The 13,271-nt window shown below is 37.3% G+C and overlaps 1 protein-coding gene across 9 annotated transcripts in view; it reads right to left on the bottom strand.

Moving 5' to 3' along the window:
* Window positions 1–13,271, bottom strand: part of FRYL (FRY like transcription coactivator) — a 204,267-nt gene that overhangs the window by 92,152 nt on the left and 98,844 nt on the right. The gene's annotated exons all lie outside the window — the stretch shown is intronic.

Below are 13,271 nucleotides of genomic sequence, written 5' to 3'. Positions count from 1 at the left end.
TCTGAGGATTTCCTTTTTTGGTATCCACAGGGGCTTGAGTATTAGAATTGTTGAGTACCCGGAGGCCCCCCTGAAGTCAACTGATGCTATGAGTGCTCAGAACATCTGATATTAAGATCCAAGCAGTCTAAGAGGCTGGACATCCGAAAACTAAAGAACCCAAAATCAGAGTCCACTTCTGGAAATTCTAACTTAAGTTCTGACACATATCTGGTTTAGCATGCAAACCTAAAAAGAGAAGGGGGTAGCACATACACATATGCTTATACGTATGCACAATTCCAATGCACATGTCTACATTGGTCACTGAAGTCTGAGTCATACTGTCTACTAGAATTAAAGAAAAATAACATTCTGCTTAGCTTTCCTTACTTTCATCTTTATTTGCTAGAAAAAGCTACGGTCAAATAGAAAAAAAGTCTTTTCCTACATTTCCTTGAGATCTTTTGGATAGAGTAGTTTCTCTTACCTTTTGAACAAATATACCCTTGTGAAGTATAATGGGCATTCTAGTTTGGTTTTCTGATATAAATTGTTTTATATTAAATATTCATATTGAGTCTCACAGAAAATAAATATATAAAAAGGAATACTGACTCATGTACACTATCTTCCTTCTACCAAAATATATCTTAAAATGGCCTGTACACAAAGCAGGGTAAGAAAAATGGAGATAACAGTCTGACTGAGCTACATAAGGATATATACAGTACAATCTGTTTTGAAATCCCTACAAATTGATAAACATGACCAAAATCTGTAATGATAGACAGATGATGTTAATTCTCCTAAAAGCCATTAATTAAATCCAGAATTCAAATATGCAGCAAAGAAAGGGAGGTTCTGAGTCTTGGTAAGAACATAGAGGTCTGACCCTGCACTGTTGAAGTTGATGGGAGTTTTGACATTCACTTGAATTGGAAAATGACAGAGGCTTATGCAAAGATATCTAACAGGTTACCTTAAAATATAAACCTGGGAGGAAATCTTTTGAGATGGGAGGAACTAATTTTGCAACTTTAAATTTAGGGCAACATCTTGCCCTATTCAGCAAAGATTCTCTGAGGGAGAAAAGACTACAGTCCCAGCAGCGAATCAGGAGACCATCTTCCCCCAGAGGGCAGGATGTCTCAAGGATGCCTGTGGCAACTCTATGCTCCACAGTACTCCAGAGAACTAGTACAGGAGGCAGGGGACCTGACCATGCCCCTAAGCTGACACACACTCACCACCACAGTGCAGTGCATCCTGGCTCATTCTTGCTCAGCTTTACCGCTAGGAAAGTAGTTTTTTTATACTGTGCAGACACACCCACTGAAGGTACTAGATTTTGATCTTGATTTTGCCAAATTAAAAAAAGTGAATCATTTTTAGACTCATGCAAAAAGTTACAAACACACTAAATCCCTATGTATTGTGCAAATATCTGATTATTATTCTATGAGAAGATAAGTTTATTATTTTAAGGGAATTTAAGGTTAATAAAAAGGCACCATATTAACAGTCCTAGAAAAACAAGTGTTCTATTTATCCTCAGAACAGGAACAGCACAGCAAACAGAGAAACAAGGTCTCCCACGATGCCTGCCAATGTTATTTATTTGCCTTCCAGTAGAGCCTAAAGACACCACTCGGGTATCAGAGCCCCAAGATGTTTAGCAGGGAGAAGTAACAAATGGATTCTCTCATGTGGATACCTGGAATAAGACAAACACCAAACCATGAAATGATAACTCTTGGCTTCTATTAAACTGAGTTACGCTCAAGTCAGTAACCTACAAACAAACAGGGCTTTGGAGCGGAGCCCGGAGCTGGAGTGCGGAGCTGCAGGTTTTTGCCCAGAGCTGGAGCAGAGCCGGAGCACAGAATCTTGACTGCTCCACTGCTCCAGGTTTTTTTTCATTTTCAATCCAAAATGAATGATATTTAGCAAGAAAGTCCTAAAGGTGCCAAAAAGTTTCAGATTGTATAACAATTGATATTAACAACTACTTTACCACTTTACATAATATGTCACAGTTATTCTCACTTCGGCCAAAATCAAGATTTAATGTACAGATACAAAATTACAAAGTTTTTTGGAGATATGTTTTGTTAAAGAATCAGATAATTATCAGACATCCAGCAACACTGCAGACTGCTCCCACCCTTGTGCCAGGGTTAGCTGAGTACATACTTGTGTAGATTTGTTAGATAGTTAGATTAGTATGTGTTGATACTTCTTTTGTAAGGGTTGATCAATGAGACGCGCTGAGTGCTGCGATTACGGAAAAGTGTGACGCAAGACGCAACATTTAAAATATCACAAACAGGTATATTGCAAAAAAAATAATGTTTTTGTTTATTGATATATTAAGATATCACAAGCGATATTAACCACTTAAGCTCATTTCTCACACGAGCTCCCATTACCGGTACATTTGTTCATTTGTACGTGCTCCTGTTGAAAAATAAGTAAAATTGTTGTACCATTCTAAGCATCTAAGCAGATTAAAATTTTTAAACAATTTTCTCGGAAACAGTTAATTATATAAAATAAATTAAGAGTACCATTTTAATGCATGTTTTAGCATTAAATCATATTCCAGAGTCGTATCTGTTAAATAAGCAAAGATTTTAGAATATTAAATAAAATTGGCCTAGTCCCCCCCAGTTCACAATGCCTGTAGTTAAAATAATTTCATTTGAATGATGTTGTATGATAGAATGTTGGAAATAAACTTTAACAGGAAAGCGGATTCAAATTGCAAGCACAGTCCTTTTAGTAAAGAGAGCAAGTTTTCGGAAATATGTTTTTCCTTCATCAGGATGGAAACATTATACAAGATAGAACCTGTTATTTGTTCTATCTTGTATAATCTATTCAGGCTGATGAAGCAAAAACATATTTCCGAAAACTTGCTCTCTTTACTAAAAGGACTGTGCTTGCAATTTGAATCTGCTTTCCTGTTAAAGTTTATTTTCAACCTTGTAACGTGTAGCCTCGTTACTTCCCAACAACTAATGTTGTAGAATAGCGATAGCACATACTAATGCTACGGCACATACCAAATTTCATTGATATATCTATATTAAAGCATTTTTGAGATATTAATTAAAAACTTGGAAAATATTTTGAATATTTTACCACAATATTTCATAAGAAAAACTAACTTGCAATTTATAAATAAACATTTATATTAATGTATATTAAAATACTTCTTACTTCATTAAAACTGCAAGAAACATGTTAAAATATTAAAATATACTTTAATAATAACTGTGTAAAAAGAAAATGCAAACATTTTTGTACAGAAAATCCAAAATAAATTCAAAGTACCTTAAGTGGTTAAGATACCACAAGCAGGCACATTATAAAAAATGTAATGCTTTTGTTCATTGCTTTTCGAAGATCATAAGAAACATTTGGATTCGGTAGCAGCACAAGAACATTTGGCCATGGCTTCAACAAAAAAATCAAATCTCCCACCCATGAGTGACAGCCAATTTATGGAAAAGGATCTCAATTACTTTTGAATTTGAAAAGCCCAAATTTGGGCTTTTGGGAAAAGCAAAGAAGAAACTGGCAACATGCAAGGTGGAAAAGGAAGTGAAAGGCAAGCTCAAACCATGTAACTTCAAGACAAGTGAAGCAAGTGCCGTGAAAAGTTTCAACCTTTGGTGGCATGTAAAACGTAACCATCCTGAAAACTATGTGGCTCTGGTTACAAAAAAGGACCAGGAAGATGAGGCAAAACAGAAAGCTGACGCAGCTAAACGACGTTCATCTGGCGCTTTGAAAACTCCTGGAGAAAAGATTTTTTGCAGCACTTCATCTGAAAAGAAACCCAAAATTGATCAAACCAAAATTGACTCATATTTGACGTCCTCAAAGGTTACAGTCACCATGGATGCCAATACTTTCCATGATGGGCTGATGGAAATGGTTTGCTTGAGTTCAACATTGCTCACTACCTTTAGGCTAAAGAACAAAGGATTCCAAAAAATTGCAGGTGAAATGGGTCGGCAGCTTGGCGTTTTGACGGGGCACAATGCGGTTCGTCATTTAGTTGTCGGCACAGCTGAGTCTGGTCACGAAGAGCTCAAGAAAGCTTTGGAGCAAAAATTGTGCTACCTGAAAATAGATGCAGCAACCCGTGGAAACAGAAATTTCCTTACAATCAATGCTTAGTACGATGAAGAAGATAAAGTTGTGGTAAAAACCTTGGACATAAATCGACACTGAAGGGCGTCACAATTCTTCATACATGAAAAGTCAAGTAAAAGCTATTTTAGAAAAATTTGCGATCAGTGAAATGCAAGTGCTGGGCATCTGCGTTGACAATGCAGCAAACATGACATGTGCCATCAAAAATTTCATTGAGGACAATGAAACCATTTCTACCTCTGAGAACAGGGATGTGGACAGATCTGAAGCTATTTTGCCTGATGAAGGAACTAAAGGAATGGATGAAATCAAACTCAACATGGATGCTGCTGCGCAATGGGTTAATGACCCTAGCCTCATGCTTCCAGCATGGCTTCATAAGGACAACTCAAAAGTCCAACTGATGAGGTGTGGTATTCACACACTTCAGTTGGCAATCTGGGATGGACTGAACAAAGAACATGAAGAAATTTCTGGCAAAAATTCGACAAGTCGTCAAACTACGAACCCCAAGTATTTGAAGTGTTCTGCTTGATCTACATGGGGTAACTCCATCATTGGATACTGTGACTCGCTGGGGTTCAACGTTTGCGATGATTGATCGGCTTCTCGTTTTTCAATCTTACTGTGAACAAGTGGCTGCTGCTGGAACAAGAGAACACAAGTTAACAAAAGCTGAATGGGACGAAGTGAAGAACCTGCGAGACCTCTTGGCAAAGCCAAACCCAACAACCCTGAATCTTCAAGCTGTCAATGTAACCCCGGGAGTTTTAATGAAGGAATGGCGAAAACTGTCAAAATTCTTGCAAGAAAATGGTGGACAAATTGCAGAAGGAATTCTATCCTCCACGCAGAAATGCAAAGAGAAGATTTTGACAATTTTCATTTCCTTGCTGGAGTTTATGTTGACCCACGGTATTGGATTCTTCTTACCTCCAGGGAAATACCAAAGGCAAAGGAAGGACTCCTTGATATTGCTCGACGACTCGAAAACCAAAACATATTACTACATTTGAACTCAGCGAAAGAGGTTGAACGAAACACAACAAAAGTAGTCATCAACAATCAAATTTGCAGTTTCAGAAAATTCACATTCTTCGGAAACAGCAGGCTGCTGTCAAACTTCTGTCTCCACTCTGAACTTGTTTGAGCGTCCATTCCTGAGATGTCTTCAACCATCTCACGGAAATGTAGATAATTCAAGCACCAATTCTTCAGAAGATGACGCCTTCAAAAAGGAATTGGATAAACAAGAAAAACGCCGACGAGTTTCTGCGATTCATAATTGTAATGAAGCATTATTCGAGAGAAACTCTTGGGAAGATTGTGAGGCGATGGAGTCTATTGGTAGGCTAAAAATTAAGTCTGTTTTTGAGGCCGTTCACAGCTACCCACACAGCATTCAGGCTGCCTGTAGAATTTCTTCGAGCATGCAACCAACTCAAGCTAATGTAGAGCGACTGTTTTCGGCTTTAAAGTTAATTTTAAATTATTTGCAGCAGGCTATGAAATATGATTTGATTGCTGCAATAGTTTTTTACAGAATGAATTATGAATTATTCTAGTTTGTATCATTGTTGATGACATTTAAATTGTTTTAAAAAAGTCTGAATAAAAATAATGTTTTTTCATAATTACAGTATGCACTTTTTTATTTAGTTAAAAATTAATTTGAGGCAGAGCGCGGAGCGGAGCTGGAACAGTCACTATTGGTGCCAGAGTGGAACCGGAGCAGAGCAATTCAAAAATTTGATTACTCCAAATCCCTGCAAATAAATTCTTCATCCAGATCTCATCACCAATGTTACCGTAAGTAGTTACCAGAAAAAAAGAAAATAAAAACACAAGCACATTTTGTTAATACCCCAAAATAAAGCAGTTTTTAGTCATTTTATAAAATCTAGTTCACCACTGAAGCGTGCCACTCAGCAGATTCACTATACTCACAAGAGACAACGTTTAAAGTTTTCTTGACATTGGAAAAGAGAAAGTGATTCAATAAGGACATAGGGTTATGCACTCTTATGCTCCAATTGTACAAATATATCGAACAGTTCTTCCCTTAATTTATCAATGCTCTGCTATTAGGATCTGCATCTGTTTGATAAAATGTATAGAGGAGAAAATTAAGGCAACTTCAGACAGAAATCAGTGGAACAGGCAAAATTAACTTCTTTCACATTCTTTGTTCAGCTGTCTTCAAAGACATGCATATTTACCATTAGTTCAAATTATTCCCATTCAAACTGGTTCCTAAATATGGAAGCTTATGAAATCTTCTGGCACTTTACTAATGCTCTATGCTATACTATGGGTACACTATACAAGTGGCACATGAGCAAGCATTTCTGATGTTGCCAAAAAAGAAAATTAAATAAATAAATAAATAAATGTGTGGGTGGCTCAGAGGGGGTGCAAATAGACTCAGAAAAGAAAGTTCTATTGGTTAATATAAGGTATATTGGTTAATGTGTGAAACAGCAATATGCGATGCAGTCTCATTAATTAATTACCTACAACGTCAGGCCCAATATGCCACTTGCCTCATGATGCCACTCCAATGGGTCATAAAACAAACTTAATTAGACTCTTGAGAATTGCTGATGTTGCAGATCCAACACAACTCTAGCACACTTCTGGGTCCCCCAGCATAGGGAGTTTGGTCAGAACGCTTAAATCCATCTTACATTTACACTCACATTATGTCATCAAGCATAGCTTGGCCTGATCAGATGAGTCAGCCCTTCATCTTGATAAAAGTAAAGTAAAATAAGATCAAGGGCCTGATTCTCATTTTTACTAAGTCCCTCTTTATACTGCGAGAGCAGCAGTACAAAAAGGCCTTAACGAAAGAAAGAATCAAGCACAAAGCATGTAAACAAAATGAAAATTTTAGTCAGACTTGAAAATGGAAGGGGTTTTGTTTGTTATATACCCAGAATGAAAGTAATTGTTAATCATCAACAAAAATCCATATTTCCTCACAATGTATTAAGAATTAGCAGCACATTTTCTCTGTCCTGAAAATTTGCGTAAGTATTGCCACAGCCTGTTCCAGTCCCACTCTCTGGACAAACACCAGTCTGTTGTGACTGAATCCAACTGTTGCAACCCACATGATTCTAAGCCCCATAGGTCTGGATAGTGACTAATTACTAGTCCTAGCTCTGGGTCTCTTGAGCAATCCCAGATGCAGACACTAATACCCTTCTTAGGCAGTGGGACCCTGCACTCCAATCACCTAGACCAGAGAACCAGTGACTCAGCACTCCTGAGCCCCGAAGTTGCTTAGACATGCTCTCCCCCACCCCTTTTCATCATCATCCCCAATGTCTACCTGGCTCTGGGAGCTCTAGTTTTCTGGTTACATGTTTCAGAGAGACACTGTGGCAGTACAGCAAGATAACAAGTTAGCAAAGGAATTTCTTTAACCACACACACTTTTACTCTTAAAAAGCACTTGAGTTCTAGATCTTAGGAAAATGACAAACTACTGACCAAAATTTCCCTCAGTCTGACTTCACCACATTTGCAGTGTTGGTCCCAGGATATGAGAGAGACAAGGTAGGTGAGGTGATATATTTTATTAGACCAACATTTGTCTAAGCTTTCGAGCTTCACAGAGCTCCTCCTCAGGTCTGGAGAAGGTAACCTTGAATACTCTATTACAGATTCCCAGACACAGTTTCTCCACTACGTGTCAAGTTCCTTCTACAAAACGGATGTTGAAAGCCACATTGAAGGCTTTATTCAAAATGGAAGCTGAAATACAGCATAACATTCACAAAATCATAGGATGGCATAGGCATATATCTCCCAAATTGACAGTTATATACAGACTCACAATGGTGGGGTGAGTCAATCTATTTATAGCTATTCTTACTCTTTAAAGAACTATATTTCTTTGTAGACCGAATACCCAGTGAAGATTCTTTTCTTGTAATGAAACATTGGACTAGTGCAGGATATGACTTTGCAAAAGGCAATCTATTTACAGACATAAAATGAGAAGACATGTTAAGACACCTGTATCACACAGGAGAAGAACAGAAGCTAATTAATATTCAATATGCTAATTCTTGACCAAAAGTAAACAAGAGTTTTCTATACAGACGGGAAAAAAAAATTAATCAAGAACCATTATTCTGATTATTGGAGCAAAATCAGTGCTGGAGAAGATGATTATTTTGCATAAGTAGCTCTTAAAAGAAAAATGGAGCCAACAAAATCTTGACAAGAGGGTAGGTTTCTATCTGAACCACTATGAGAACATGTCAATAATCTTGAAACAAATTTCCATCAAGCACTGACAACAGAAAAAACATTTTGATGGAAAAATCTTTAGGCATGAAAACATGGCGATCTTCAGCCTTCCTTACTCTCACTTACCCATCTATCCAGTATTCAACATCTAAAATAATCTTCCTCTGCTACCATTTTGGCCACATACAACTAATCACACAAGTCCCTTCACTGTCTCTTTCTGTAAAAAGAAGTCAAACTAAACTGCTTGCCCTCACTTTTAAGTGCACAATTCTGCTCAATACAACTCATTTTAATCTTTCACCATTTTCCACCTTGTCCGATGCACTCCATCCATTCTTAGTGCCAAGTTTTCCTTTTACCCACTGCTCCAACCAACTTTCACCTACCAGCCATTTGTCATGCTGCTATCTAAAACCTTCAACATCCTAAATCTACCCCTTCAAAACTCCTCAAAGTCCACTTCTTTCAATACTAACCTCTCCTCCTATGCAGTCTGCTCCTCCCTTCATCTTACTCCATTTGCTATTTAAATTGCAATTTATGGTTTACTCACTATATAAATTACTCATTTTTATTTAACTCTGTTTGAGGTTTTCCCTACACAGTTTATCATCTTCATGTTCTAGGCTATATTATAAATTCTTCAAAGGATGGACCTTTCTTTTTTTAATTTATATCAACTGCTATGCAAAATTATGGACTAAGAAGTAACGATTTTTTCATAACAAACACTACCCTTTTAAAACAGTCAGAGTGAACGTGTAGTTCAATCTTAGTCTTCGGGGTTTGTTTGTTTTTTAAACTATTTCAATTTTATATCCAGTTGGATCCCCAGTCTTTTCTTCTGGGTTATAGGAAAAGACCTTCCAATCTATAGCGGAGCAACCTTTACTGCTGAATAAAGAAGAGCTTCTGTAGCTTGACAAACACTGGAGCCGAAAGGTCAAGATTCACCAACTTGTAGACACCAGGAACCAGATGGAAACTTGGGCAGGAAATCAAGGAGAATATAAACAAAGAAAGCAAATAGGTGAGAGGGATGACGGAACCAGAGAAAGAAATACATATAATAAGCGATAGGGTTGTGCATTTTTTGTTAAATGATTACTTTAAAATCCACAAATTTAATATTAAACTGTCCTTCTAGTCCAGCCTTCTGTTCCTTGGCAGCAGCCTATGTAGGAGGCTTCAAATGTTAAGTGAAAAAAATCCCCTACACGTACATGCTAAATCAGGCTAGATAGGGAGAAGCAGGGGAACAAGACATTACTTCCTCCTCTCCATGTTTTTCTATGATCTCTTTATGAGAGTTGAATTACTCAAATACCATAAAATATCTTCAGTTTATGCCCTGAAGCAAGAGAACTGATCTTATGTAGTTATTTGAGCAAGATAACATAGCTGTAAATATTATTCTAGTTCATACAAATATCTGTTCCTTTCTGGAATCATACTGAAGTCTTTACTTCAATATTTGTCTACAGCAGTGAATTCCACAGGTGTACATGAACATTCTTGTGTTAAGAACAGGGTGAGGAACTGTTCATGATTTTACACAGCTGTCATATTTCCTTTTATTCTTCTACTTTGCAAGATAAATAATATTGAATTATAAACTCTCCTCACGTGTAAACTAGGGCTGTCAATTAATTACAGTTAACTCAAGCGATTAACTCAAAACAAATTAACTGGACTAAAAAAATTAATAGAGATTAATCGCAGTTTTAATCACACTGTTAAACAATAACAGAATACCAATTTAAACGTATTATAAAATATTTTGGATGTTTTTCTACATTTTCAAATATACTGATCTCAATTACAACACAGAATACAAAGTGCACAATGCTCACTTTATATTATTTTTACAGTGCGTGCAAATATTTGTAATAAAAAGAAAGAAAAATATTATTTTTAATTCACCTCACACAAGTACTGTGGTACAATCTCTATCATGCAAGTGTAACTTACAAATGTAGATTTTTTTTTGGTTACATAACTGCCCTCAAGAGCAAAAAAGAGTGTAAAACTTTAGAGCCTACAAGTCCACTCAGTCCTATTTCTTATTCAGCCAATCACTAAGACAAACAAGTGTATTTACATTTATGGGAGATAATGCTGCCCAATTCTTATTTATGTCACCTGAAAGTGAGAACAGGCATTCACATGGCACTTTTGTAGCCAGTGTTGCCAGGTATTTACTTGCCAGAAGTGCTAAACATTCATGTGCCCCTTCATGCTTTGGCCACCATTCCAGAGGACATGCTTCCATGCTGATGACACTCGTTAAAAAAATAATGCATTAATTAAATCTGTGACTGAACTCTTAGGGGGAGAATTGTATGTCTCCAGCTCTGTGGTTTTACTCACATTCTGCCGTATATTTCAAGTTACCGCCGTCTCGGATGACGACCCCGCATATGTTGCTCAATTTAAGGACACTTTCATTGCAGATTTTTCAAAACACAAAGAAGATACCAATATTAAATTTCTAAAGATAGCTATACCATGTTAGAGAGCTTATTCCCTCACTCTCCCACTTCCCTGGTAGTTCTCGCATGAACAGAGAGCAACAATACCCGAAGTCCGAAGGTGCATACAATTCAATGTTTATTGGGGTAAACTTCCAGCAAGCTTAAATCCAAGTTCCTTTGTCCTTATTTTTGAATCCTAACTTACTTCCTGTTTGCCCCTAATATATATAGTAATATTCTTAGCTATACCTTAACCAATCATTCTACTGAAATTTACCTAACCAATCCTAATATATTGTAACATGATTAGCTAACCAATTATATCCCACCACCTTAATCAGTTTACACCCAGCAAAATTAATTATACAGCAGACAGAAACAATCACAGAACCAGACAGAGACCATGCAAATAAACATAGCAAAGTGGGAACTATAATGATAAAACAATACTGAAGTGAGGATTTCACATCTATAAAGACATACGGGTTTCCCAGCTGTGTCTATTGATAAGTGAGTTCTTACCAGACAGAAAACTATCAAACTAAATTTCCTTTTCCATCTTCTAGATTCTTCCCTTTCTCTGGAGGTAATCGACCGGATCACCTTCCTAACAGCCCCAGATTGCCTTATTTCAATATGACTAGTTTGGAATGTGAGGATGTGACCTTTGGCTTCCCAGCTTATGGCTGCCTCTGCTGCTTGGTCAAAGGCATTAGCCTAAGAACAAGGCCTCAGACTGTCATAGTGAGAGAAGGCCCTTACACAGATTCTTTCTTTTATACCTCTATAACTAGCTAAATGATAAACATATACCTAAATTCTTAAAGTATAGGCCTTTACAGATAGGCTTGAATATCTATATCCTAACACACCACTCGACCCAAGGTTTAAGAATCTGAAATGCCTTTCAAAATCAGAGGGACAAGGTGTGGAACGTGCTGTCAGAAGTCTGAAAAGAGCAACGCTCTGATTCAGAATCTACAGAAGCTGAACCACCAAAAAAGAAGATCAATCTTCCGCTGGTAGCATCTGACTCAGATGATGAAAATGGACATGCGTCAGTCCACACTGCTTTGGATCGTTATCGAGCAGAACCCATCATCACCATGGAAGCACGTCCTCCGGAATCGTGGTCAAAGCATACAAATGTTTAGCGTATCTGGCAAGTAAATGTTGCAAAGTCGGCTACAACAGTGCCATGTGAACGCCTGTTCTCACTTTCAGGTGATACCGTAAATTAGTGATTGGCTGAACAAGTAGCACTGAGTGGACTTGTAAGCTCTAAAGTTTTACATTGTTTTATTTTTCAGTGCAGTTATGTAAAAAAAAAAAATAATAATTCGACATTTGTAAGTTGTATTTTCAGGATAAAAAGACTGCACTATAGTTAGGACCCTATCAAATCATGGCCATGAAAAAAAGTCTCACGGACCATGAAATCTGGTCTTTTGTGTGCTTTTATCCTATACAGATTTCAAGGTGGCTGAGAGTGCCAGCTGTTGACCAGGTACCCAGCTCTGAAGGTGGCGCCCTGCCAGCAGCAGTGCAGAAGTAAGGGTGGCAATACCATACTATTCCACCCTTACTTCTGCGCTGCTGTGCTCCTGGCCAGCAGTCACCACTCTCCAGCTGCCCAGCTCTGAAAGCAACGCCACCACCAGTAGTGCAGAAGTAAGGGTAGCAGTACCACCATCACCCACCCCCCCACACACACACACAATAACCTTGTGACCCTCCCACAACTCCTTTTTGGGTCAGAACCCCTACAATTACAACACCATGAAATTTCAGATGTAAATAACTGAAATTATGACATTTACAAATTTTAAAATCTTATGACTGAAATTGACCAAAATGGACCGTAAATTTTGTGGCCCTAACTATAGTACTTGTATGAGGTGAACTGAAAAATACTATTTATTTTATCTTTTTACAGTGCAAATATTTGTAATAAAAAATACAAAGTGAGCACTGTACACTTTGTATTCTGTGTTGTAATTGAAATCAAAATATTTGAAAATGTAGCAAACATCAAAAAATATTTAAATAAATGGTATTCTACTATTAACAGTGTGATTAACACAGATTAATCATGATTTTTTTTTAATCTTGCGACTAATCAGTTTAATCGCTTGACAGCCCTAGTATAAACCCAACTCTCTAGCTAGTCTATGTGCAGGTCTCTGGATCTTTTCTGTGTCAGCTATGTCCTTTTGAAAGGTCAAATACCAAAATCTGATTAAACTGTTAAAGATGGCAAAAAACTGACTGATCACTTTCATGTCATTTGCTGTCCCCTCATTAATAAGTCTAGGTACATCTCTAGCTTTTTTGACCGTAACTGTTCTGTAATAAATAAATAATATCTAGTTCTTACATAATGCT

Source organism: Lepidochelys kempii, chromosome 4 (genome assembly GCF_965140265.1).
Source record: "Lepidochelys kempii isolate rLepKem1 chromosome 4, rLepKem1.hap2, whole genome shotgun sequence".
In the NCBI taxonomy this organism is placed as follows: Eukaryota; Metazoa; Chordata; order Testudines; family Cheloniidae; genus Lepidochelys; species Lepidochelys kempii.
The sequence above is the reverse complement of the archived record's forward strand: the minus strand, read 5'-3'. Positions and strand labels throughout refer to the sequence as shown.